The sequence below is a fragment of the Vanessa cardui genome, chromosome 19, assembly GCF_905220365.1.
Source record: "Vanessa cardui chromosome 19, ilVanCard2.1, whole genome shotgun sequence".
NCBI classification, from domain to species: Eukaryota; Metazoa; Arthropoda; class Insecta; order Lepidoptera; family Nymphalidae; genus Vanessa; species Vanessa cardui.
The window spans coordinates 12,721,493-12,748,927 of NC_061141.1; the positions used below are offsets into that span (position 1 = coordinate 12,721,493).

The following is a 27,435-nucleotide window of genomic DNA, read 5'->3' on the forward strand; positions in this document are numbered from 1 at the left end:
TTTAGCGCAGTCGGCGATCAGCCGTCACCTAGATCTGTCATCGCGTCTCGATGCGTAATTTGGTCGCAATCATTAAAATATTCCTGAACTGTCATTGAAATTTACAACATAACAATAATTGAAGATATATTTATTAGTGTACTTTTAATGAACAATTGTATTTCGTTACGGTATAAACTCAATCAAAATATTATTATACAAGTTGACTTTATCAAGAGGCTCTGAATCGTCATTTCACAAGAACAAATTGCATGTTAGCGCCGGTTCGGAAATTCGATCTACTGCGGCAAGTAAGCCAAGCTGTAAATATGTATACAACCTTTACAGAAACTAAACTTAATTTTTATGTCAAAGTTTTATATCCTTTTATTAATTCAATCATAGAGAGGACAAATTGCGACAAGTAATTGTAAGCTGTGTACGCACACAAGTTGTACGAATATTGCAGAGCAACCTTCAAAGGAAGTGAACCAAATCTCTTATTACCGCCATTATTATTATTGGTGTTTTTTTTTGTAAAGATCAGATAGGTTTTAATAAACATTCGCGTGACACTTTCAAGGCGAAGTGATAACCTTTTAGTTTTTTTCAGTCGAATATAATCCAGAGCATCTACTAGCCATTACCTTCTCCGTATACGCCTTGAGACGGCGATTCTCAGATCTTATTCAATGTAGGCGATGCAAATGTCGATTGTGACAGCGGAATAAGAAACGCTTGAATCTACATATGGTGTTATTATGGGAATTAGTCTTCACGTCACGCACAGCCCTTCGGAACGATGTCAGTGGGGTTATGGGACTGTTGCGGTTAGATCTGAAGCGAGGCACTGTTTTTAAATGTGTCTATTTATAACTTTAAATTAACCGTCGAGATTTAATAACATTGTTTGATTAAAATGATTACGTAATGGAACACACTTTCTTTGTACTTCTCTCCTTAAACAACGCACTAAGTTAACAAGTAATAATTATATTCAATGAATATCTGTTTATAATTTGCAACAAAAATTGTTGAAGCGTCACCGAAGCTTTAATAACTTTCCAACTTTCAAAGTCATAATTAAATTTGCATTAATTAATAATTTGCACATATGTAAATTCATTCGTAAACCTCAATAGACGATGTGTTAATATTGATTTATTCTTTTAAGTACATTATCAAATAAACTCGTTTTTCTACTTATTAATGCAAAAACTAAAACAACGCGAGCGTTACAAGATCGCGAATTTATTACTTGTATACAAGAGTATTGACTTTTGCAATTCATCTATACCTAATAGATTCAGTATAGTTAGATTTCATAAAATTCTTTGAAAAAAATGTTGTATATTATGCAATTTCCGACACTAAAACGATTATAAATATATAGGAATTTTGTTTTTAATTGGATTTTTTTTGCGGATACATTTCACTTTTACTTTAATCGAAAATATTTCGAATGTAATATGTATGTACTGCCTAGTATGCGGTAAACACATACACATGGAATAGCATTACACATACATATACGCGCCACGCATACATAAAGGGACATAGCGGTAGAGAAGATGACGGCAAAAGAGAGTATTAGACTTCGTCGTCGCGGCGCTACGAGTGATCTGACCCCCAAACCTAATGCTGTATTATTAACAACACAAATTAAGCACATGAATATTCAGTGGTGGTTGCCTGGGTTTGAATCTGCAATCATTGGTTAAGATGCACACGTTCTAACAACTGCGCCATCGAGGCTCTATTTGAAGGGTAAATTTTATTGATTTATAACTATTTATGTAATAATATAAATGATTATTTGCAATTGTTATACTCACCAACAGTCAAAACGAATGTCGCATTCTCCAAATAAAGAAAAACTGTAACAAAAAAGAAAATAAAAATTACTATCTACTAACCACTGCTAGATATTGTTTTATGGTGTTTATACATGTTGTGTTCCGGGCAACTAGATTGAAACACTAAACTTATATCAACTAGATATAAAAGTTTAGAAAGAGAGATGCAATATTGAGCAACTTTCCCGAACTAAGTCAAGTAAGGTAGAAATTTCATCGGATAATTAATCTCCGCTAATATTAGTCATATAGAATAGGCGGTCTAATAGACGGTCTGTGCTTATTAAATGATTTAAAAATCACGTATTCTTATATATAAAACTTGAACTATGATTTCATCTTATTCTCACGCGGTGAGACCGAGTCGTCGTCAAAATAACGAAAGTGGAAATGTTTCAGCGTATGCAACATTAAAAGTGACCCCAGCTTTTTCCCATGCGCCATAAATTATGCATGTTGCTCCCTGGCCCAAGGTGTACCTGAAGCCCATTGAATTATTCAATACATGATATTCAATGTTTTAAGTTGTTATATTTGATATAAAGCTATCCTGCATTACACATTTTATTAAAAATGAATACTAAAATATTTTTGATTACAGATTTAAACAAATTGAATAACATGTTTTTTCTTGTGACTCGTCGAATCAAATGAGTTCAGAGCGAGAGGTTTACTAGGAGCCATTGAAAAGTTCTCCCACCCAGACATAAAGCCAGCTGAAATCAATTCCAATTTCCAACCATAACCACGCCATAAAACTCTGCTTCAATGTTTGACTGAAGTTAGTTGTATAGCGTATCCGAAGTGACTTTAAATAGTAAACATAGATATGACGTTTACATAACTGATGTACATGCGGACGGCGCTGAATATCATATAATAATAAAATAATAACAAGTATTCAGTACTTTATTTTAATTAATATCGCATTGTGAACTAGTTATACTTAAGTTACAATTACATTTTTCAACAACATACTATTATACCATTATTTTTAATTTCTTATAACTCTGTTCACCCGTTCGAAGGTCGCGACGTCTACAATAGTAGAATACATTTATGTAGTTGCAGTTATATACACTGATTTTAACGTCTCGATTGATATCTGTATATGGAGCGCTCGATGCAGGAAGAATAAGGAGAAATCAGACAGAATTACGTTATCTCAAGCGACATCAGCGATCGGGTCAAGCCGCTTACCTGCTTAGAAACTTATGGAAACTTTTAAATCTAAATAACATTATAAATCCTTAATGAATCCTATGTATTGATTCTGTGTTCTTCACAAAAATGACGATGATACTTTATGTACCTTTAGTGAATTGCATATTATTATTTAACACGAACTATTACTTTCTCTTAAATATTTTTTAAAAACCAGACTTGAAATGCGCCGCCAAAATTTGTTAAGTGATCGCCGTGGACAGAAGTGCAAGAAGTAATAATAACTCATGCACATTCAATATTCTGTCATTTGTAATTATTGTATTTATTAATTCATCAAATAAAAGACTTTTTATGTCAAAATCCCTTCTAGCATTTGGGCAGAGGACTCGACGGAGTAACAGCGGTTTGGACGTTTACACACTGAGACAGTTGAAATAATATAGATACATAAATGTACAGGACGCCACCAAAATAAAGTAATTAAATACTGGCTGTCGAGTATAGTAGTTAGTAGTATAGTATAGAGTATAGTACGCTATAACTATATTTTTGTTTTACCAAAATGGAATTCTTTCGACGATAACTTATTAGTACTCAATGAATGAAATAAATATATGTTTCTCTTTTTAACTTACAAGAAACACATGTTTTCTAGAAAAACTATTTTACTTGTTCTAATTTCTTCGTAGGTACGTGCCTTCGCTACTTATTGTAAACTATTATTACATAATTGTTATATGTGTATAACACTTTCGAAAATATGATAAAATAATTGTGAAACATTCACAGCGTGTACAATACGGAATAAGTATAAATAAAATGTACTTATGTTATAATTTAAAATTTAAATTACAATTACATTATTTCGGTGGGTCACAATTAGAATTTTAAAATATCTATAAATAACTAAAGGACATTCTACACAATTTGATGATGACGTTATTTCAATGTATTGGTGCGAGCAATCTGTCGCAACGTCGACTGCTGTAATATAGGAGTTTTGTTAAACTTGCAATAGCCGCAGCTGAGTATTACATCGTAACGAGCATTTATCTGTATTCTGTACGCAAGTGAAGTCACAACACTCTGTAATTACTGCTAACTACTGACGCTTACCGACACGTGGTTCCGTTCATTAGCCATCGATGCTTCGATTTAATTGCATGTTTAAGTTGCTGTTAATATTGCAATTTATACAAACAGAACACAGACACCGATTGCTCTGTTTCTAAGTTATGATACAAGAACAAATTAAATACAGTTATGTTCTAATAAGTTTTCGGCGATCGAACCCTTTCGCGTATTTCATTGATAAATAATTTAAGGACCATTTCTAAAATTAATCCTATATTCGATAAATGACAACAGTATGTATATACGAGGTTGCATTGTCAGCACCGCGTGCAGTTCAAGCTGTTATGAGTCGTACGAGGTATGGAAGGAAATATTTTTGGAAGAATCCTTTTCACCCCACCTGCAGTCGTTAAGGGTCCGCGTCACTCGTCAAAGGAAGTGCCATAATAAGTGCTAAGTGCTCTCACAAATGTAAGGTTTGTACAACCCTTAAAACGACCCTCATGTAACATATCCATAATTATAAATATTTTATTACGCAGCTACTTTAGTTAGCACATCTTCAACTTTTTTAAACAAAGAATTTCAGAGTATTATGAAAATATCCGAGTTTATTACTTTTTCGTAATATACTTCGTAATAAAACTACTCGATTCTATATTTTGTTTATTTTGATTATGATTGCATAAGAAAAATATAATTATTATATAATCAATTCAAAATGCACATGTCTAATGTTACGACACTAATTAATGTGTTATAATAAAATTTCATGAATTTAACTCTCAAAGAGCAACTCAGTTTAACAGCATTTCATTCATTCGTTGAATCTTAATAATATTTATTTCTTAAATCACTTAAATAAACTAGAAACTCTAACGCGGCACTCATGTTGAACGACTGAAACTTAACGCAATCATGACACCGGTGAAATGGATGTAACACTAACACTTCAATAAGAAATATGGGCCAGTGATTTCGATAATAGTTAATGAGATAGAAATTTTCGACCAAAATTAATTTCACGCTCCGCTCAGAACCGTTTCCTTAATTTCACATTGAGGGACAATTGCAAGAGACTATCGGAGTTCGCTGAAAGTTGCGACTTCTTTCCGACGGTGTGGCCACTTTCCGAATTACTCTTGTTCCAAATAATGAATGAAATTCTAAATTTTGCCATCTTGAGTAACTCATAAAGGTTATTGTTTCGGTAAGTTAAATACCGATTACTTTATGTTTGTCACGAAAGCAAAATCGTTTAACTGATCTCTTATTTCTCGATATGTATTTTGTTCGAGTGCCCATAAAATTAAATTTTCCAAATCGATGTTTTAAAAATATGTTTTCAACCATATTTATAAACATGTTCTATATTAGTTACCTATATAGAATATGTTTTTATTAGTATAAGGTATTCAAAACTCAAAGTCAACCAAACTATCATTTAGTGTATATATTGCAATTTAAATGCTGAAACGTAAGCTAACTCAAACATTTTCAATATTTTATAAATAAAATATCATTTATAGTTGACGAGGCCGCTGTGTGTAAATTATGGAGCTCTCTATAAGGCACGGACGACACGGTAAAACTAAAGTGTGAACATGTTTTATTCATTCGCAGTAAAAAAAGTAGGCTTCACTCGATGGTCATTTTTGCATCATATATTTAAATAGCACAGCATCTTATGTGACATCAATGAACTTGAACCGATTAGAAGTTTAAGTAGGAACTGCGGCGCATTCTAACTGCGTAAATATTATATAACTCTTCATGAAATAAGTACATAATTTCTTAATGGCATAAAACAAAAACATACTATCTATCCCGTGTCTGTAAACGAATGCAACATTAGTTTTTATTGGTACTTTGTAAGGCAAAATAAACGTTGACACAATTACACACAACAATATTTAAGTTGACACAGCAATCTAGACAAACTAGCTCTGTTCTCGGTATTATGACAACACTGTCAAGTTTAGTATCGTCGTGAATCGTAAGAGCGTGTTTACGTAAATATGGCGCGCAGTGCTCCACTTCCGATGAACCGAGTTAAATATTAGCATTCATCGCGAGACAAGCGGCAGACTGGCGCTAGTTTTAAAATTAAATATTTTGCGTTTTTGTAATATTGGATAAATCTTATTTATAAAAGAAAATATATAACATATCTTTGGTAAATTAGTATGATAGATCGGTGATGGTTCGGTCTCAGGGAAACATCATCAGGAAACAGACGTAATGTCGACGTATATTTGCTTCTCGGGTAATTAGTTTATTATTATCGCCTATTTTTAAGGATTTGTGTTGAATTTCATACTTAGAAACGTACATACGTAATTAAGTAATTGTTGCTTCGTGTTCGAAATCAAAATATACTTTATCTCAGTAGGCTTTTACAAGCACTTTAATAACAAGACAAAGTGAAGCTACCACCGGTCCGAAAATTAGATTCTATCGAGAACAACCGGCAAGAAACTCAGTAGTTACTCTTTTACCACATTTAAAAAACTGCACTGTGTCAATGCAATATGCAAAATAAAATTACTGGTAGTTTTTAAGTCAGGTTTTTAGATTCATATTTTGACTGAGCTAAAACGGCAGTTCCAGGTTAATTGCATTTATCTCTCACAAATAACTTAAAAGTAATAATTTTAAAAGTGAGATATAAGTTTTATTATTTATACAAAAAAACACGACAGTTTAAACATATTAAAATTATAATTGCCGCAATAAATTGTTATTAAGCGTTACGCATTACTTCACAATAATCACCATAAGTACTTATTGCTAGTCAGGCTATTAATATTTATTACCATTGCAAGGCAAGGTCAGTATTATTACTTTCCTCAGTAACAATAACAAATGTAACCGTGACTTTATTCAAAAGTAACATTCCAAATCGTGAATGGCGCTAAGAGCATGACGTATTCCTTTTATTACTATATCTATTAAGTCATTGATCTACATTTCGCAATAGATACATATACATAAGTTTGACTTAAAGTCGCTGATTTTTAACGCGACTGTTGGTCATAGAAATACATTACATATCATACATAGTTTTTTACTAAAATTTTATATTTAATTTTATTATTTCATAAATTAAGCTTTAACATCTTACCAAACTATTCAACAAACATACGTTTCGCTTAATACGTATTAGTTTGTGGTCACTAACGATTAGTAAGAATATAATGACATAAACATTCAAGTTTAAGGACACAAACCCTTGAGTTTTGGAAAATCTCCTAAATTATTTTTTACGAAATAACTGATTTTCGTTACATTTTGTGTCGAAATCATCTAATAAGATATCATCTATTAAGTTTCTCGTTCGCTGGTAAACACTAACAGCTAGTATCAAAAACTGTACTAGGTTGCATTTCAATCTGATGAAGTATGAGATTGCGCATAAAACACGAACAGTCACTTCTTTTATGTTCCGTATTTCATTTATAATATAATGTTTTTTTAGAAAATAAACGTTACTGTAACAAACTACTGAAATTGAAAACGAGAGCGAACTGTTTTCAAACGGCGCGGGCGCGCGGCCAGCGGTCGCCATGCGGAACATTAGCTAACTCCAATGAGTTAATATGCTGGCTCTCGCCACATTTCATTGCACCAACTCAGAAGGTCAAATCACGATTTCATTAATACCTGTAATAAGCTTATTTTGTTAAAATAAACTTATTACAGTTAATATATCACTTTTAATAAAAATATTTTTTAGACTTTGGATTTTACCTTTAAAATACAGGTCTTAATGAAATTGAACAATAAAAAAACCTAATTACCTACTTATTTTTTGTTGGTTGTCAATAATTTGATTGTTGCGTCATTATTTTTATTTAATACAAGCATAAAAATTGAAATCTATATATTTTTAATTCATACGAAATAAAAATGAAAGGCAAGGTTGCAAGGTTCATCAAATAAAAATCGGTATGTCAATTACTTAGAAATAGAAATAATCGCCATATTAGGAATTAATAATAACAAGCGCTGCGCGTGCGCCGACTCCATAAACAGTTTCAGCGAAGGCATCGGCCGCGCTTTCACATGCCGCGAATTACTCTTACGATATCTAGAGTAAAATAATCTCTTAACTTGTAATAACAATATTATTACATTAATTGAAATGTATAATTAATAATGTTACACACTTTCAAAGTGCGAATGACTTCGATCATTGGTTATTTAATAATTGTTACAAATTTAATCGGAATTAGCCGTAGCCAATTGTTTCATTTCTTAAGGTCAATTATGCTTTCTTTATTGTATTATTAATTATTTTATAAATGACCAATTACATTTTTTTATTCGACAATTATCTCTTTTAGGCAAATTCAAAATACCTTAGTTATTATGTGGGTTTGCGCGTTTTCGATTTGCTTTTCCTTGCAAGTATATTCAGGAATATTCCTGACAAAAAATATTTGAGGATTACCTATATATAAACACAATGGCAGCGCAATGTTATGACTGACGGAGGTAACTTATTTGACACAATCGTCGGCATTGAGCCGTCGGGTTACCAATAAAACGTTGACCAGTGCGTATTTAAACATAATTGAAAACATTTATAATATCGAACAATTTGTACCATTGTTAAGCGGAATGAGTGATGGAGGTTGTGCTCGGTGTTTTAGGAACAGTCATAAAATATATAAAGCATTGTTACATGTGGGCTTCTATTTTCAGTTCGTGATCATTCAGTCAACATTGCTTCGCCTTGAGCGGCACAGCTGATCAACGAACACACACACACACACACACATACACGAACACACGCACACGCGTACACTGTTTAATCAATTAAAATAAATAATTATTTATCGGGATTTTTACTTGGTGGTGTAGGGCTTTGTGCAAGCCCGTCTGGGTAGGTACCACCCACTCATCAGATATTCTATCGTCAAATAACAGTACTCAGTATTGTTGTGTTCCGGTTTGAAGGGTGAGTGAGCCAGTGTAACTACAGGCACAAGGGACATAACATCTTAGTTCCCAAGGTTGGTGGCACATTGACGATGTAAGGAATAGTTAATATTTCTTACAGCGTCATTGTCCATGGGTGATGGTGACCACTTACCATCAGGTGGCCCATATGCTCGTCCGCCAAACCTTGTCATAAAAAAAGAAGCCGAGATGGCCTAGTGCTTAGAACGCGTGCATCTTAACATTGATTAAGATGCACGTTTGCTTGGGTTTATACCCCTTTTCAACGTGTGAAACCCAAGCAAGTACCACTGATTATTATTCATGTGTTTATAATTCATTTTCTGCTCAGTCGGTGAAGGAAAACATCGTGAGGAAACCTGCATATTTCTAATTTCGTAGAAATTCTGCCACATTCCACCAACCCGCACTGGAACAGCGCGGTGGAATATCAAAACCTAATCCTCCTGACTTACTACCGAAACTTAAATATGCCGAGTCCGTGTGAAATATACACAAAGGACCAGGCAGACAATGACGAGTCTCACCTATAGCTAGAGCAAGTATGATTAACACAAACAATATTCGGTTAACAATTTATACACTAGCCTCCAGAGATTTACTGAACGTTTAGAAAATGAGCCTGGTTACCTCGTGTCATAGTCGTCTTCTACAAGCCTCCTCTTCTATATCTTTGCATATCTTATTCTACCGTTCTAATCTCTTTTATTGCTGCTTACCGCACACATAGCGACCTGTGCTAACTTCCGCATTTATTTCCAGTATATTTTTAAAAATAAAGTTATTACGTTACATACGTATGTACATTTAATATATTAGAAGAAACAGAACAATTTTATTATTATATATGTATGTATGTATTTATCGTACTTATATAAAAAAGAAATTAAAAAAATTGTTATATCTTACTTCTCTTTTAAATTTGTGGAGTACTTAAATATGTATCAAATAAAAATATTATTAATAAAATCAAACATTTGTGTTTAATAAGTAGAAGTTCAGTGAATATATTCAGAGTGGCTATAATTATTATATATTATAATATCCAGTTCGCTGTGTCACAGTGCGCATAAATAATAAAGTAAATGAAACAATAAGCTATTTATTAATAAATTTAGCAAAGTAACGATGTACACTACGTCTTCGTGAAGGATTTGATGTTTGGCGAAGCGCTTGATGATACACGAGTATGTTTTCTGATAGCGTGTTATCGGCGCCGGCGCAGAGAAAATCGGTTTTCTTCCGTTTGTCGAGTAACGAGAGCGAGCTTATCTCGCTTTAAACTAATATTGTTCTTACGGTAATGTTGCCTCGAACGTTTGACGTAATATTTAGTTTAGGTTGAAATGATAAATTCAAATTTACCTATTTATATTATGTGTTTCATGGGAAAAACAAACTTTAAATCGGCAAAGCGGGAACCACGCATTAATTTGAACCCAAAGATAGTTACGTATCATCTTTGGCGGTAATTTTATATTGTTATTTTTCATAGTGAAGAAAAAGCCCAGATACAGATATACGGTCAGTCGGAGTAACTTTATAGTTACTAATTTCAACTTCGGTATGCACCTTTCGGACACAGACCTTAAAATAGAGAAAAAGTAGTCTTTGTGAAAATACTATTTAATACAATTACGACGACGAGAGTTTCTCTTAAAAAATAGAACCAATTAGTAATTAATGTTTATTTTAAAATATATCGCTTAATTAATCTTAACCTCACCTCGAAAGCAGACATGGCGCTCCGAATGTTGATGTCACACTCAACTAGAGATCGCCACACGTTGCTTGAAGTGTTATCAAGACTTTGAACACAAGTCACTGAGTCTATTTGTGGTCATCTCCCGAAAGTAATACGCTCTACGGGTAAAATATTACTCGTTTCCGGCCGGCGACACCCGCGCCGAACGATAAATACTCGATTCCTATAAAAATATTACCTATGAGAATATATTTAGACTCGTGAGGTGAAAACTAAGAATATGATACGGCTGAGCATGTTTTATAGTTTATAAATCCGTATATACCTTCTCCTTTACCAACGTAAATAAGTACAATATGTAATTATTATTGATAAATTATTGTTTTCATTAAACTATACTTCATTATACTCCGACATTTTAATTCTTTATTTAAATTTTACTTTAAACATTTCCTATTTGGCATCTCGGTATAACACACCGGGTTGATAACCTTTCAATAGGAAATCTACACAACCACTTTGTTAAATAATCTTACACTTACATTGAAGCTTCGTGTAGAATTACCTATTAAGCCGTATTTTTATCTAATAATATGACAGAATCAATAATGTACGAATATAAATCCTAAAGGATAACTCATTAGCAATTCGGTCGTAAGCGACACGGCTCCGTCGGCGGCGCGGCGCGTACTCACAAGGTACAGTCTCTACGAGCGGAGTAGCGCACGCTGCGGGAAAGTGGACGGCGTTCGGCAGGAAGGCGCCAGCGAAGGTCAAGTTCAATAGAATCGTACCAAATCTCAGTTCACTCTCAACTGCCGATGCTGAAGCGAGGGTGAAGTAGGGTAAATATGCTCTGCACGGTATCGCTATGCAATGTTTGTGCATCAATATGTATCAGTGTTATTTAATTGGAATCTCTGCAAGAGTATAAGTTGAAATCCTTTAATTTATTTACTCTAATAAAAGTCTATTGGGATACTCTATTCATGTAATAAGCATTCTTCGGATAATGCATAATGATACCAGCAGGGGGCTACCGTGTACTTGACTTGGATTCATGAATTAAAGATCTATGAGTAGCTCGATGGTGAACTTATTAAATTTATAAATAATAACATTATATGTAATGACAACCCGATGCAGATATATCCAACATTCTTCTTTATTTTGGTATTTTAAAGTATGATCTATAAGCAAGAATGTTTTATAGTAAATGTAATATTGCAACTTGTGTCCATTGCATGATAGCGACCCAGCATCCACAGCACATGAATCAATTCGCTGCCAACCCTCCCTCTCACCCCTTCAAACTTTCTATGCAGCGGAAAGGGAGAGGAGATCGTTGCATCGCGCAAGTCTCCCCGTCACAGCGAGGGCAGCCGGAGCGAGCTCGGAGACGATGATTGCCATATAACAATCAATAATACTAAAAAGAGCGTGTGAAAGTGCCTTTGAAATTAAATTTATGGAATGGTGTGTTATAACGACCCGGGGGTTATCCATTACTGATGTTTTACACTTTCTTTGATGTCGAGTCTAAAATAGACCAAGTCTCGAGATAGTGTATCTAATCTAATGGTACGCAAACAGGACACAGCTTACTTATTTATAATTGGTAGACAAGTTAATTGCAATTACTTTACACATTTCGAATAACTTCAGAACTGTGCAGATTTTATGTAGTTGTAAAATAATAGAATGCAGCATACATAAAGGACGTAAGTATTTGTGTGAAAATCACTCACCATACAGGTTTTTATGAAAAAAAAATTAAAATAATACCAAGCAAATAATAGGGCTTCAAAATGTCATGTCTTTTTCAGTGCTCCTGATATGTATGTAAAATCTCTTAATGTTCAGCTGAGGAGTTAGATGTGAAAGCGTAGCAAACAAACTCACTTTCACATTTGTGTTGTTACCCAGGATAACGGAAACATTACGATTTTCCTCGTTTTCTTAAATTATGTTTTATTGTGCTGACGTAATAGTAATACAAATAGTCTTGAAAACAAAAAATCTAATGCAATACATTGCAAAATCAAAAGAGTTTAAATATTTAACAAATATTAACCACCAATCAAACAGTTGTTTTAAAATTAAAATTCCTCTTAATAAAAAATGGAAATCAATTAAATTTCTTCCAAGAGTACTTCGAACATTGTCTAGTCTGTGCCGACCACTTAGTTTTATAATGTGCGACCATCGCAATGCTATTATTGTGATAGAATAGTAATTATTTTGGTGTATACGTATGCGATATCTTTATAGTAACAGTTGAGTTATATTTAAGCACAAACTTAAAATTCACGCACACACGCACACACCAAAATTGCGTAACTACTCATGTACGTACTCACGGGAGTGAGTTTACAAAGAGAATTCTTACAGAATGGTTCTGCAGGTTTCGTTACAAAACATTTAAATTGGTTAATACATTCGAAAAAGTAATATCAACCTAAGTAAAAAACTGATAATAATTACTTTTTTTTAAATACAATCGTTTTTTAATCGTGGAAGTAAGGGAAAAAGTTTTGTAGGAGTGGTCTCGCTAACCCGAGTAGTCACACCCTCTGCTAATCGTATTGTTCCAGTTAGCCACTAAACATTAATTCATCGCCTTAATGCAAAAACTCATTAGAGACCTATTTACTGTGCCCCATATGGCTAGATTACTTACACTAATCAGACTTTAAACTTTAAAAGCGCTTAAATAATGGAATTTGTTTAAAAAGTATAACCTGAGACACTGCAATACTTCGAGCAAATAAGTAAGTTATGGTTTAAGTCAAACAAGCCCTGAACCATAAGGCACTTAGAGCACCCCTTAAAAGAGTTCTCACGCTCTCACAGACTCGCCTAAGTTACGAGTCTCCATACTACAGTAACTTGAGCTTACACTTACTTGGCGTGACTCATTTATTAGTTGGCGAGTTGCTTTGCTTGATTCATTGCTCGTTATCGATTGAAAATTTTATAGAAACGTGACAGTATGTACAAAGTCTATTTATTACGAGATTAATATTTCACTGAGAACAATTGAAAGGGGCCTTAGGACGTCGTGGAAATTGAAAGATCATTCATTTTGTTCAATTAGACTTTACTTGCATTTAAATGACTCATTTATTTATATAATAAATATTAGTTATTTATACGTCAAATACATAGATTTTTTTACAATAAAAAGCGGTGTGTGACATTTTTTTATTGTGACTTCTAATGCATTAATAGTTTAATAACAAATAATACTAAGTTATTTATATTGTTTATATTGCCTTTATTATGCAGCTATTATAAAATCGAACCGATCTAAAATAGCTCGAACTATTTCGTTATGGGATATGTTCACAAAATTTATAACTTCCTTCGTACATATAATTGTAGTAACACAACCACACGCGACTAGCTACTATTAGCTCAAATAACTACGGAGATATTTCACGAGAGCCAACACAAATCTGTCAGCAGCAATTCAGATCACTTGCAGTTTCAGTAATTAAGACACACTGCGGAGTCACGTGGCTGTTAATGAATCCCACAAGATACGAGATAGTTACGCGAATGATATCACTTTGATATTTGATCTTATATTTAATTTGTCGACGTTATCATTGACTTACATAACTGATAATCTTACAGGTTGGCTACGCGTTTCGTACCAATTATGTCTTTTAAGTACAACGAGTGACGCAAAACAAATCTTACTTTTTGTACAAAGAGAAAAAAATATAAAAATACTCAATTAACTTAAATAACAGTAGCATACAATTTTGGCACTGTATCGCTACATAGCGATAACTCTTCCAGGCACACAATATGTATGTGATAACTCATAGGTGCTGCTGTTATAGTAAATAATATAACATTAATCTTTAACTAAAACTAATACATCAATGTAAATTAATGACTCAGTATAATTTAAAAAACTTCAACCTATAGTGCTTAACAATATATTGTTAACATAGCTGTAAAGTAATTCATAGAAGTTGAAAGACGTTGTAAAGCGACGAAGTTGTTTATAAAGCGACCCCACATTTTTCTCGTTTACGTTTGTCTCTATCTCTCAGTTATTTATCACATTTCACATTCCGTAAAATAAATTACGTGCAGCATCTCGAATATCCGCAATGCGTCAAATATCTCCGTTCAACTAATGCAGGATCACTCTTGTGAAGTTTTAATTAATTGCCTGCACACAGCCACATTCATCGCGAAGTGCTCGCCACATTATAAATACCGCTTGAAATGCAAAATTCATTACCCATTTAGGAAATTAAAATGTCGAGCACACCAGAATAAATGCGAAAATGCGGAGCTTACACACACTAAAGTTTAAGTCGAGTTTATCGTTTAACAACAAACCATAATAACGGATCGTATTTTACCGTAATTCTATGTCTAATAGCGTTAAAATGGCTGGGGATTTGTGAGGTGAAAAGAGCGTACCGAACTCGAGAGGAGCTAAAGATAGCCGCCGTATACCGACGATATGGACTAGCGGACGTTAACGGGCAAAGATAGTTTATGATGAACTCCAACTTACTACACACATACTTATAGCGAATATGATCCTAATGAAAGCTTTATCAAATTATTCATTTAAAATTCGTTTTGTTCCAATTAATTACTAAGCCTCATTAAGATTACGATAACAAAAGAGCACAAGGAGGGAGTTTCTGAAATCTGAAATGTACGATACTAGCTAAGACTAGCTTTACATATGGCGCAGCATAAAAGCAGCATTTGTTCTAGCTCTTGCTTTTGACGTGTGCTTGATTGTTGCACTATACCGGAATAGGGATATTTTGAATTATTTTTCGTAAAAGCATGTTTGCTTCTGGTGCAGGAATTAACTCTACTCACACTTACTAATGCTAAGTAAATAAACACACCGACACCCAAAATGTGTATTAAAAAATAACCAATTTTCTTCCTGATATACAATGGACAATATCTGCTCATTAAATAATCATATTTTTTACCATTACATTTATTTTGGGTATTGCCTATTTTCTCTGTTCCTGCAATGTCATAATATCCGATTTACCAACAACCTTAAGTGAACCCTGTGAATTATTTGCTGACGACATATCAATCTTAACTTCCTATACACCAAACCAAAATTTAAATATAAAACTACACACAATTATAAATAATGTACTCAAATGGTTAGAAGACCATAATTTAGAAATAAATTTTTCAAAAACAAAAATAATGCAGTTTAGGCCATATCAAAAAACGCCACTAGAAATAAACTTTTCGTACCAAGGACATCATATAGAATGCGTAGAAAATTTTACGTTACTCGGAATCAACATAGACTCTAACATAAATTGGAAATCGCACATAGCCCTAGTCAAATCAAAGCTTTCTAAATTTATATATGCCCTACGGGAATTAAAACGTACTACTGACCAGATGGCATCCTTAAGCGCCTACTATGCGTACGCCCACGCGTGGTTGAGCTACGGGGTCATATTGTGGGGAAACAGTACTGATGCAAAGGATTTATTTGTATTACAGAAAAAATGTATTAGAATTCTAGCTAAAATTACCTCAAAAGAAAGCTGCAAACCGCATTTCAAAACATTAAAAATATTAACCTTACCCTGTATTTACATATTAGAAATTTATAAATTCGTTAAAAACAATAAAAAAATGTTCAACCAAATATCTGAAAACCCGAGGCGCTTTGAATCACGATATAAATATAATTTTGAAATTACAACATCAAAACTGAAACTTCACCAATCGGGCACACATGCTATGTGCATAAAAATTTTCAATAAATTGCCGGACGTATTTAAGCAAAATATAAATGAACCAAGCTACCCAAATAAGTTAAAAGAAATTCTTAAAAAAAAATGCTATTACACCCTGGAGGAATATCTGACAGATAAAATTGTGATATAACGTCCGTCTCTCTAACATTTGCTACGCCCTAGCAGGGTTTATTTCATGTAAACTAAAGTTTAATTGTATGTGTGAGCATGAAACCGCAAATAAATAAATAAATAAATAAATAAATAAATATCCCTACTTGTCTTTTAGTCTGAAATAGTTACACCCAAATCATAAAAAAAATTAAAGATATATAATAAATTACCAAAATAAATTTGAAACACGAACCCAAATACGTAAAAATAAAGTAACTGGCGTATTGCCGGAACTGTCGTCTAAGAATAATATATATTCTTTTTTTTCTGTGTAAGTATTCTTTCACGACGCTAAAACGAGAAGGAAACTGGAAGCTGGTTATTGATATTGTCTAGACTCTAGACACGCGTAACCGTAGCAGCCTGTAGTCTGCTGCCGATTTGCCTCCACATGCAGTGCCGGCGAGCGTCTGCATTGCGCATTCGAATTATTCACACTTTCATCTCGACATACGAACACATTCTTGCGCTGAACAACAACATAATATGTTGTTGATAAATCTTTTTATTTTTAATTAAGTTACAATGACATAAGTATAAAAATTTAAAACAACATTTCATTAATCACGTTAAATAAAGGGACCCCCCAAAATCTCATAACAGCACTGCATTACCGAATCTCGCTGACGTGTCAGTATTTACGACTCTACATCATTCCGACCGCGTCAGAAAAAGACGCGCCTTCCCGTCCGACGTCGTTTGATCTGCTCCTCCATCTCGGCAATGATTGATATCTGTATGGCATAACATCGACTTTTACCGCCTTAGGACCGCGCAATACTTCCCGTTTATAAATTCGCTCCATAAACTACTCCAAATTAACCTCATAAGGCATGTTTATTTGTCTTACACACTCTCGTGCTCTTATGAGGATAGAATAAACCACTACCTCGAACGTATAAAGTATTAGGCGATGAGCAACCGACGCTCGACGCTCACAGTGTACCCCTTTTTAAATGTAGATACATATTAATAATAGATAACGATGAAGTAATTAGGTCCTGTGTACGAGGTGTTTGCAACATGTCGAACCAGTTTCTTTAATTACATGCGAATTAACTTGTAGGAAATCTAAATTGAGAGTCGGAACGCAATATTTTTTGTGCAGTGTTTTTATACACATTGTTTTTCAGAGTCACATATTCCGCGAGTGGGATATTCTTATTATTTTTGCAACCTTTAAATGTACACGTTTCGCATATTCACATATAATATTATTTATACAAATGGTATGTTTGTTCTTGACACAAAATTGAAAATGAATACCTATACACGTACAATAAACGCTGAAACTTAAATAAATAATTTATTACATTTCAATACGGACATAAAAACACCTGTCCGAAACACATTTATTTTATTCCAGCGTCAATTTAACGTTTTATTGTGACGGTACAATTGGATAAACAATACATTACGTAGGTTACGATCGTTCACATGATCATTGGACCTTCAGTTTTTATCAAAGATACCTACTGAAAATATAGTAAATACGAAGACATAACACTACGGTAATTCACATCGAGTTTGAAAATGTATAATAACTTAGTGTCATGGTTATTTTTGTCGTTGTGTTTCGAGGTGATGGCGAAGAAAGAAGTATAGTTTCGTAGTAACTTCCTTCCTTGCTTTAGCAGAATAGTTAGAATTATTCTAATGTCGTTAGTACTTTAAAATAATTCTAACTGTTTCTACCTACTGAAATAATGTGGCAAACAAGTGAGCTTTTTTTAATTTGGTAATTCAAATTTCAAGAATTTTTATTTAATATCAAATTATTACACTTACTTAAGAAACACGTCAAACCTGCCGAAAGAAACTCGATTTGTTTTTTTAAATTTATAAAATAACTTTAAAAGCGATCATTGCCCAAAAATATAATATTCAAATCAAAATAAAATAAACTTTATTCGAGTAGGCTTTTACAAGCACTTTTGAATCGTCATTTTACAATTAAGTGAAGCAGCTTATGCTTGTTAATAGTGTCTACTGATAATATGTCTTTATGTTCTTACAAACAAACATCACATTATCAGGTATATTGAGAAGCAGTAATCAATTATAGCATTTATAACTTGGGATCAAAGTCAAAGTCAAAAATCTTTATTCAAAATAGAAGTGATTACACTTTCTTATTGATTGTCAAAAAACCTAACGACCAGGGAGCAGGGACCAGGATCAGGGCATATATAACGCGAAGCCATTTTCAACAACATAAAAATTGAAGATGCCTTTGACAAATTACCCCAGAACAGACTGCTATGGGACAATAATCTGTAGAAGTAAACAAATAAACAAGACGATCTGTATCCATTACATCCAACAATATAATTTTGTTAACCGAGAATCTACTTGCAAACCCAAATGTTCTAAAGGTCCCATTGCATAGTCCACCTAGACATTTGGTAATGGCCATAAGGTCGGACGTTCCATGTCTTAGAAAATAGGTTTAACATTTGGTTATCATTTACCTCGGCTGGCACTGTCAGAAAGTTTATCTCTCTCACATAGTCAATGCACGACCGATTTTGGGAATTAAGTCGTTTAAACAACTGATATGAGACATTGGACCACTGTACCTGTAATTCGTACACACCAAAAGACCACTCCACGAAATATTCCTGTTTGACATTAGAATACAGAACGGTACCTGCCCCAGACGGACTCGACTTAGCATAATAATTATTCTGTTGAATATGTTTAATCTTTTTAGGATTATTGTCGAACTTTAATTGTTTTTCTTATTTTCATATGCAGAACTCATATAAAGCTCGTTATATTATGTGCTAAGCTGTCGCCGCCAGTTACTTGCGGCGGCTGCGGGCGTCGTCTCTCATTGTCAGACTACTTGAATGCACAATTCTCGCTAAGCAACGACCCTTCACTAACGCAGAAATACTCACATAAGAAGGGTTGAAATTCAATATCTCAACTACGTACGTACACCTAGGATTGCTTTTGCGTCGTTCTTTAAAAAAAAAAAACAAAATTGTTTTTTCGACCGTATACGCTACATCAAGCTAAATTTACATGATCGTGTGGCGGGCGAGCAATTCTCAACCTCTCACTTCCTAATCGTTAATTATTTTATGAGCCAGAACTTTTGTAAAAAAATATAATAAGCTCGGTACTCGTAATATATTGAGAATATAATTGACGGGATGCGGGCTTCCCTCTCGGGGCACCCTCGCAGCAAGGGCTCTTGTGACCGATAGAATCAATATAATGATATTTAGTACTACCCTAGTATAAGTACTATTGTACAAAAACGTGCGCGATAAGCGAACCAGCGACCTAGTAATTAAACTAATTGCTGCGAACATTTTTTGCTCCTGACACCGTTCATCTTAGCTTTTAAAAGGTTTTTAAAATCACATTGATTCGTGAACACAGTAGTTCAATATTGTTGGGTTTCTGAAACGACAAGTAACATTTTTCTTTTCAATTTGGTTCTATTTGAGAATGGTGTTCGGGAAGCGTGCACGGCGCACGCTCCGCCGGCGCCGACCGAAGGAAGTCGCACGAGGTGAGAAGAGACGAAAATATAAATATTGGTTCCCCGTCCGCCTCCGCAAAGCGCCTCTCGTCGTGGTTTGGTTGTATAAATAAACAAACTGATTTTCCTTTTCTTATATTCACTAATTACCGTAGAGTGGAAAAATATTTTCCGAAAACATTAACGACTTACTTTTGATAGTAATGAAGTACAAAACGATATAAAACCTCTAGAGTCAAGTAACCGCTAGCAACATTTCCCGGCTAATAACTCCGACTCTCATTTTGATATTCTTTAATATTTTTAATGGATAACTTTTATTATGGTTTTAGTTTTTGGCAAAAAATAAATTTAAGTTGGGTTTTGATAAATCTGCTTTGTGCTCCAGTAACGGCTAAAATTTTAATTATTCAATAAAACAAAGTGCCGAAATGCGCTGTCCTACATAGATCATAATCTTCATGAAACTGTGTGCGCTATTAACAGGGTTGCCATATTCATATTGACTCTTTTCTGTTTCAGCAATTTTTTATTACCCTTAATAACAGACATCAAACGTTTCTCGGCGTTTAATTAATATTCACGACGACGCGGACGCTGCGAATGCTGCTCACACACCTACTTAAATCATTTCTGATCTACATATTATGTATATTTGCTGCAAATACTTTTTTGGGGTTTGGTCAATCTTTTTCTGTATTTTAAACATAACTGGATCTTTTATTAGCCTTTTTTTGTTAAATATACATTGCAGAAATAATTTTAATTAATATTTTTTATAAATCGCTAAAAAGTGAATTAAACATAGATTAATCTGAAGATATATAAATAATAAATCCATTTTGTCAATATATAGCGAAAAAAAAAAATTAAAAATATAAAACGAAAAGAAAAACAAAATAAAATTTATTTTCTGTAACAAGTTTAGTTTAATTATGTCATAAATTAAGTTAATGAGAGATACCAATCTATTTATTAATATTAAATAAAATAAAAATTCTTAATAATATATCGCCCCCCAGGGCTTTCATCGTCATTGATTTCACGGTTAGCGGCGGCCCTAGACCAGTAGGACCGGTCGATGCGCACGCGCAACCCGTCTGACCACTACACTCCTATATACTGCGCACGAGCACCGTCGCAGTACTGACACTAACTTAATATTTGTCTTGCAGCCTGTAAGATTATATTCATTGAGATTATAATTTAGAAAAAACGTATTAACACAATTTCTGTTTTTTATTTTTTCAATGTGTCTAGGTTTGGATTAGAAAATCACTTAAATTAAACGCACGTAACAATTCGTACGAGTCAGTTGAATTCAAATTCGTTAGTAGTAGATTCATTAATAAGTGTAACAGAAGCTGCTCATAGCTTACAAATTGTTCAACTGTTACTTCTAAATAGATCGTCGAGCCGGAGCACTCATTACGAGGTGTGCGCTTTATTTATGTGGGGTCAGTGCACCGACAGTATCGTAACTAACATATACAAAAACATTTACAACATTTATTCAATCATTAACCTGTTTGGTACTTTACAAAAAGAACATTGATATTGGTGGTTCCTTAAATGAAATATTCCCATTTCATTCTCGTTATTAATTTAAGTTTAATTTATAAGTATATATTAACCTAATATTAACAAACTGTAATAATAATAGGTTGGGGAAAAAGTTTCTTCGTTTTTCTTATATGAAAATTCAAAAAGTTTTTTTTATAGTTTATTTACATTTGACTAAAGTATGTAGGTGCCATTTTGTTCCATAACTTTTTGCCATCTTGTTGGTAGTGACATGATCCCATTGCTGTAAAAATTTTGGGGCTTCTGATCGAAAAACTGCGACAAGTGGTTTTGGCAGTCCTCTCGTGATGTTAACCTGACACTGCCTAAGGAATTCTGCAGAGACCGAAACAGATGAAAATCTGAAGGTGCAAGGTCAGGACTATACGGCGGATGCATTATTAATACCTCCCAGCCAAACTCTCGTAATTTTTGTTGAGTGGCTAAAGATGTGTGAGGTCTAGCGTTGTCATGGCGAAAAACCAATTGATTGATTGAATTGTTGATCAATTCTGGCCGCTTTCTCTCAATTTCTTGCTTCAATCTCATCAATTGTTCGCAATACAGTTCTGAATCGATGGTCCTGCCGGGCGGTAACAGCTCATAATGAATGATGCCCTTCCAATCCCACCATACACACAGCATACCTTGTTGCGAGTTAATCCGGGTTTTGCCACAGTCTGTGAAGCTTGACCGGCCTTTGACCACGATCTTTTTCGCACGTTCTTGTCGTATGTGATCCACTTTTCATTGCATTTTTACCTTTTTTATAGTTAAATTTTAAAATGTATCGAATTTCTTCTTTAGATTCACTCATTTTAACAACAACAAAAACAAATGAAAATCACACAAATTCCTTAAACACAAATCTTTGACACAAAGTTAATAGATTGATTCATCATTCAATGTTAATAGAATAAATAATATTCAAATCAAAATAAGATTATTACTATATAAATCACTTGTGGAATCGACTGTAACATATGGCCTTAGTAGCTACGGAAGAACGCGTAAATCACACTATTCAAAACTGTAGTACCGTACAAAATGAAAAGTAAGTGCAAAAGTACTTGTCATCAACTATTCTCTTATTGTGGAATCATGCCAATACATGATAAAATTAAACATACATTGCTAATACAGAACTACTCTAAACAAGGCGTACAAACATTGACTGATATGATATCCCAATGAAAACACGAAATGTAACAAACTCGAAACTTATTGTCCCCCAAGTGCAGACCTTAGAATACCTTATAACAAAATTATTGAACGGTCTACCATACAATTTAAAACGGGCATTAAATGTAAAAAAACATTAAAAAAAGGTCGATGTATATTTTGCAAAAATTAATACAATACGTGAAAACACCTGTATAATGCTATATGTACTTTCGATGTTGTTCTAAGCCGGTCAATGAGTAGTCAGAGCGACAATTCACTTATCGCTGTTTTATGGAAAAAACACAAACAACTAATTTTAAGATTTGCTATGTACCTGCCGTTTGTTTCCTTTATATTTATTTTATTATTATTGTATAGCTTTTAGTGTTGAATTTGAATGCCGATATACGAATAAATCCAGTGGGGTTTTTTTTACATCGTCATCTATATAAAAAAAATTATATTTAATAAATAAATAAATTCTCGTAGAAATAGGCTCCATGAAAAACAAATGACCTACACAAAGACTAGGATATAAAATATATTCTTTTTATAAATCGAAAACTGAGTATTGTTGATGAAACTGTGTCATGAAACGTGATCTATGTAATCAAAGCGAAGCAAATGAAAGTAAGCAAATAAAGCAATATTGTTTTCAATCCACACAATCGTATATTTAAATAATGAGAAATACTCATTAAGACTTTATTTATTAATTATAACCTGCTTTTTTTTCGAGATTAATAAATAAGGGCAACAAGATACACAAAAATATATTTTAATATTATACGTTAAACCGTTTGACTTAACCTGATTATGTATTTATCAATATTTTCTGGTTTATATTTAGTTGTAAAATTTGCAATATTTAATTGTTGTTACAATATTTAAAAAAAATCAAAATGTCTGTAGCTCGTTTGGTTACCTTTTCCAAAATATTAACAAACAAAAAACAAAACAAAACAGTTTTCTATTAGTACGGAACAATGATAAGATGACAAGGATTTCTTAATATTGGCATGTGTCAGTAATCATTAAGCTTACCCAATAGTATCGCATTACATGAAAATAGCTAACTATTTAATTCATTTCGAAATTAAACGATAAACAAATCGGATACGCTATTTGAATTTATTGCACGCCAAATGTATGACTCTTAACATTCGTGACGTGAATGAGGGAACATAAACCTTAATCGACTATAATAAAGGTTAGGTTAGGATGAGGCTTTGTGTGATTTTTCTTTGTAATTGGAGACAATAGAGGAACTGAAGCACGGTGGGCGGCCGTGGGTGGCTCTGGACGGGGATATGTTGCGAAAATTGAACAGAACTCTTTGATGGACTACGGACGCGTTACATGACCCATATTAAGTAATTCAAGTCTTAAGTTTCATTTTCACTACGAGTTTATACTATAAACGTAAATTCTCATTCTTATGACTCTGATTCACATTAATTATTCTATCATTCCAAGATATGAATAGAAAAAAAAAGTATTCGCAAATAAAATAACATTTGATGTAGTATGTTCCGTCGAGTCATGTTACTAGGAGACCATACGCCGTAAGACGGTCGTGCAGTCATTACCCTGTGACAGTACTCAATAGTCTAGATTCCAAGGAGGATTTTACGAGCAAGGGGATCACGAGCGACCGCCGCGGCGCGGTACCGGCAGTCGGCAGTCGGCACGCGTAATAAACTACGGTAAAACGAGAACACGCAAACAGTATGGATTACACGGATGTTGTTTTGTGGTTAGAGAGATTTGAATGCGGGCTTCAGAACCTATTAACCCAATGAAAATATTTTATTATATTTATCTTGTTTCGAATTATTGTTAGCAGAACTAAGTAACAACTATATTATATATATACATAAACTACTAGTACAGTACATAAAAACGAAAACTTATAAAGATGCCAATTGTTGTTATTAATATTTCACAAAATTTGCACAAATTAATCAAGTTATTAGGTATACCTAATAACTTGATTAATTTGTGCTGTTACAATTAAACGAAACGAAAAAGGTCATTTGACATACAAAATATAATTTTAAAGATGGATATTGCGTATCTTGTATAACAACATGTGTAACTTTTTCTTGTGTTGTACCGAAAGGTCAAATAACTTAACCAATCGAGATAAATACATTTGAAATAACAAAGAATTCAAGAAACCGTCCCAGTATAAATATTAAAAACTACTTTGTCGGTTATAGATAAGATGAAATGGAACATTAAATTTTATCTCAAGAGATTGGACAAGAAAGTTTTGTTTTGAACGATCAGTGAAGAGGCAGCGATAGCCTGTGTAACCAAATTTGTATGTAAACAAAAATAATTTTTTACACAATTTCTAGCTCTTTTCAATATATCTAATCGGAAGTCAAAAGACAGAAAGTAAGTTCAGCGGAACGGTGTGCTACTCATGTACTATAAATATTATAAGCCTTTGTTTCTTTCTTACTCGAAACCATTTAACGGATTCTTCTATGGTTTTCATTAATACAAAGACCAAACGAGGGAGACTTTTAGGCACAACATTTTCGTACGCTTGCAGAGCTAGCGTCGGCTAAACCGTAGATTATATAATAAAATAAAATCCTAGACAAATGTACGTATTCTGTTATACTGTTGCTACACCCAAAAATATATTTGCCTATAACATTAGAAATAAATTAACTACTGCGAAGTCAATTTTCTATTATTTATATTATTTCTTATTAAGATAAATCTACTTTACCTGAGACATGTAATATAGATTGATTTTTGATATTTTTAATATAAATTGTGTTTTACATTATAGCATTGGAATAAAATCTTTAAAAAAAAAAATCAAAATTAAAATAAACTTTATTCAAGTAGGCTTTTACAAGCATTTTTGAATCGTCATTTTACAATTAATTGAAGCTACCAGAAGACTTAAAATATATATATATATATATATATATATATATATATATATATATACAGTTTTAAAATTACATGGATTCTGGCGTATAAACTGGTAATTAAATTTTGAAATTAACAGTTAACAATATCCATATAAGGACGTCGATGCATAGAACTTTGTTTCACAAAACAGTTTTCATTTTATTTAATTAATATATTATGTTACACCGAGCCAAATCGAGGCGGATCGCTACGTACTAATGTAACGAATTAATAATAATGAAAAAGTGTTTAGTTTTTTAACCGATATAAACGGCTACCTAGAAGACATGAACTAACTTGAACTATGAAGCGAGTACCGTGTGCCAGCTATAAAAAAAATGTCGAAAAGAGTCGTTTGTTCAGGAGTGTTTATTTTGGACTGTTACTTTTTTCTTAACTTAAAATGTTTTCATTTTATATACAGGGCTATAATTCCTGTATTTAAAAAGTTAAACACATCACTTGAATGGGCGGCGACCTGAACGCCCGTAGGAGTTCATTAAAACAAAAGCACACGACTGGTAACTTTGAAATATTCAAGCCGTGAGCTGCGAAGTAAAGAAAGCAAAAACTGTATAAACTGTATCTGCATATCTGTCAGGCCAGGGCCTGGTCTAGCATTACGATGCTTATTGCTTCAGACATTGAACCCACTATCCAACGTCCTGCTCTACATAGTAGGTGTATATGTGCGAAATTCTCTTATAAACCAGATTGAAGGACTATAACTCGAAGTACTGCGTCGCAATTTAACGATTTTTTTTTTTTTAATTTTTAGCATAAGTTTATGAGACCTCGAATATACAACGAATAATTTGTATCTTTGATAAGTATGGACGGAAAGTTGAAATTTTAGCGCCATCATTAACTAAGTGCTACTAAATGAGTATATAATTTTGTTCATATCTTGACTTTGACGTTACATACAGATAAATAAAACTTTTTGTGGAAGTGATTGTCTAAAAATTATGCTTACATAAAAAGCGTTATGCTTTATAGCAGTAGATGGTGTGGCTTATTGTAGACTGATCTTCCATAACAATTTCTTAGCGTAGGTAAAGTATAACAAACGCAACGAACGCAGGCAAACGAAGCTAATGAGATTCAATTGCCTCAAATATAGCTATCTATAGGCTTTCTATGTGTCTAATTAATGTTATTTGGAAATATTGGAAAACTTTAATTTATCACTATAACTGTACACGCAGACGACATGAAGTTATAAGTTAAAGGTTCCATTAATCTTAATCTGCTAGAGCATTCCCATTCATATCAGCAAATACGAGTTTTTAAGAAACATCGTGACGGACGGAAGAGCAGTGAAGTGACCCAAATGTGCCGATGTGGGACGACGCAACGCACAAGTTTTTTTCAGTTGTGTGTTCTGAGAAATGCTAGGAAAATACACGGTGGCCGTAACAAGCGCGCCGGTGACGATAAATCATCTGTATACTAAAATTAATCTTAAGCTTTCCGCTTTTAATTGAGTACTATTAACCTTAGTAGTATATAATATATGCTCTATACTAATAAAGGGGATCTTTTTTAGTAGAAACAAAATGTACTTCATACGCCATATAATAGGCTATTTGA

General features: G+C 33.3%; 1 protein-coding gene across 4 annotated transcripts in view; it reads right to left on the reverse strand.

Moving 5' to 3' along the window:
• The window catches only part of LOC124537837 (GAS2-like protein 3), a 63,056-nt gene that overhangs the window by 29,556 nt on the left and 6,065 nt on the right, over window positions 1-27,435 (reverse strand). For 2 of the 4 annotated variants that reach the window (XM_047114775.1, XM_047114771.1), the window contains exon 2: window positions 1,815-1,856. The exons of 1 other annotated variant lie outside the window; for it this stretch is intronic. The gene's annotated coding sequence lies outside the window, so the exon portion shown is untranslated. Of the gene's footprint in view, window positions 1-1,814; window positions 1,857-10,767; window positions 10,970-11,288; window positions 11,427-27,435 lie in introns of those variants that run through there. One more of the 4 variants, XM_047114772.1, reaches the window with a different exon arrangement.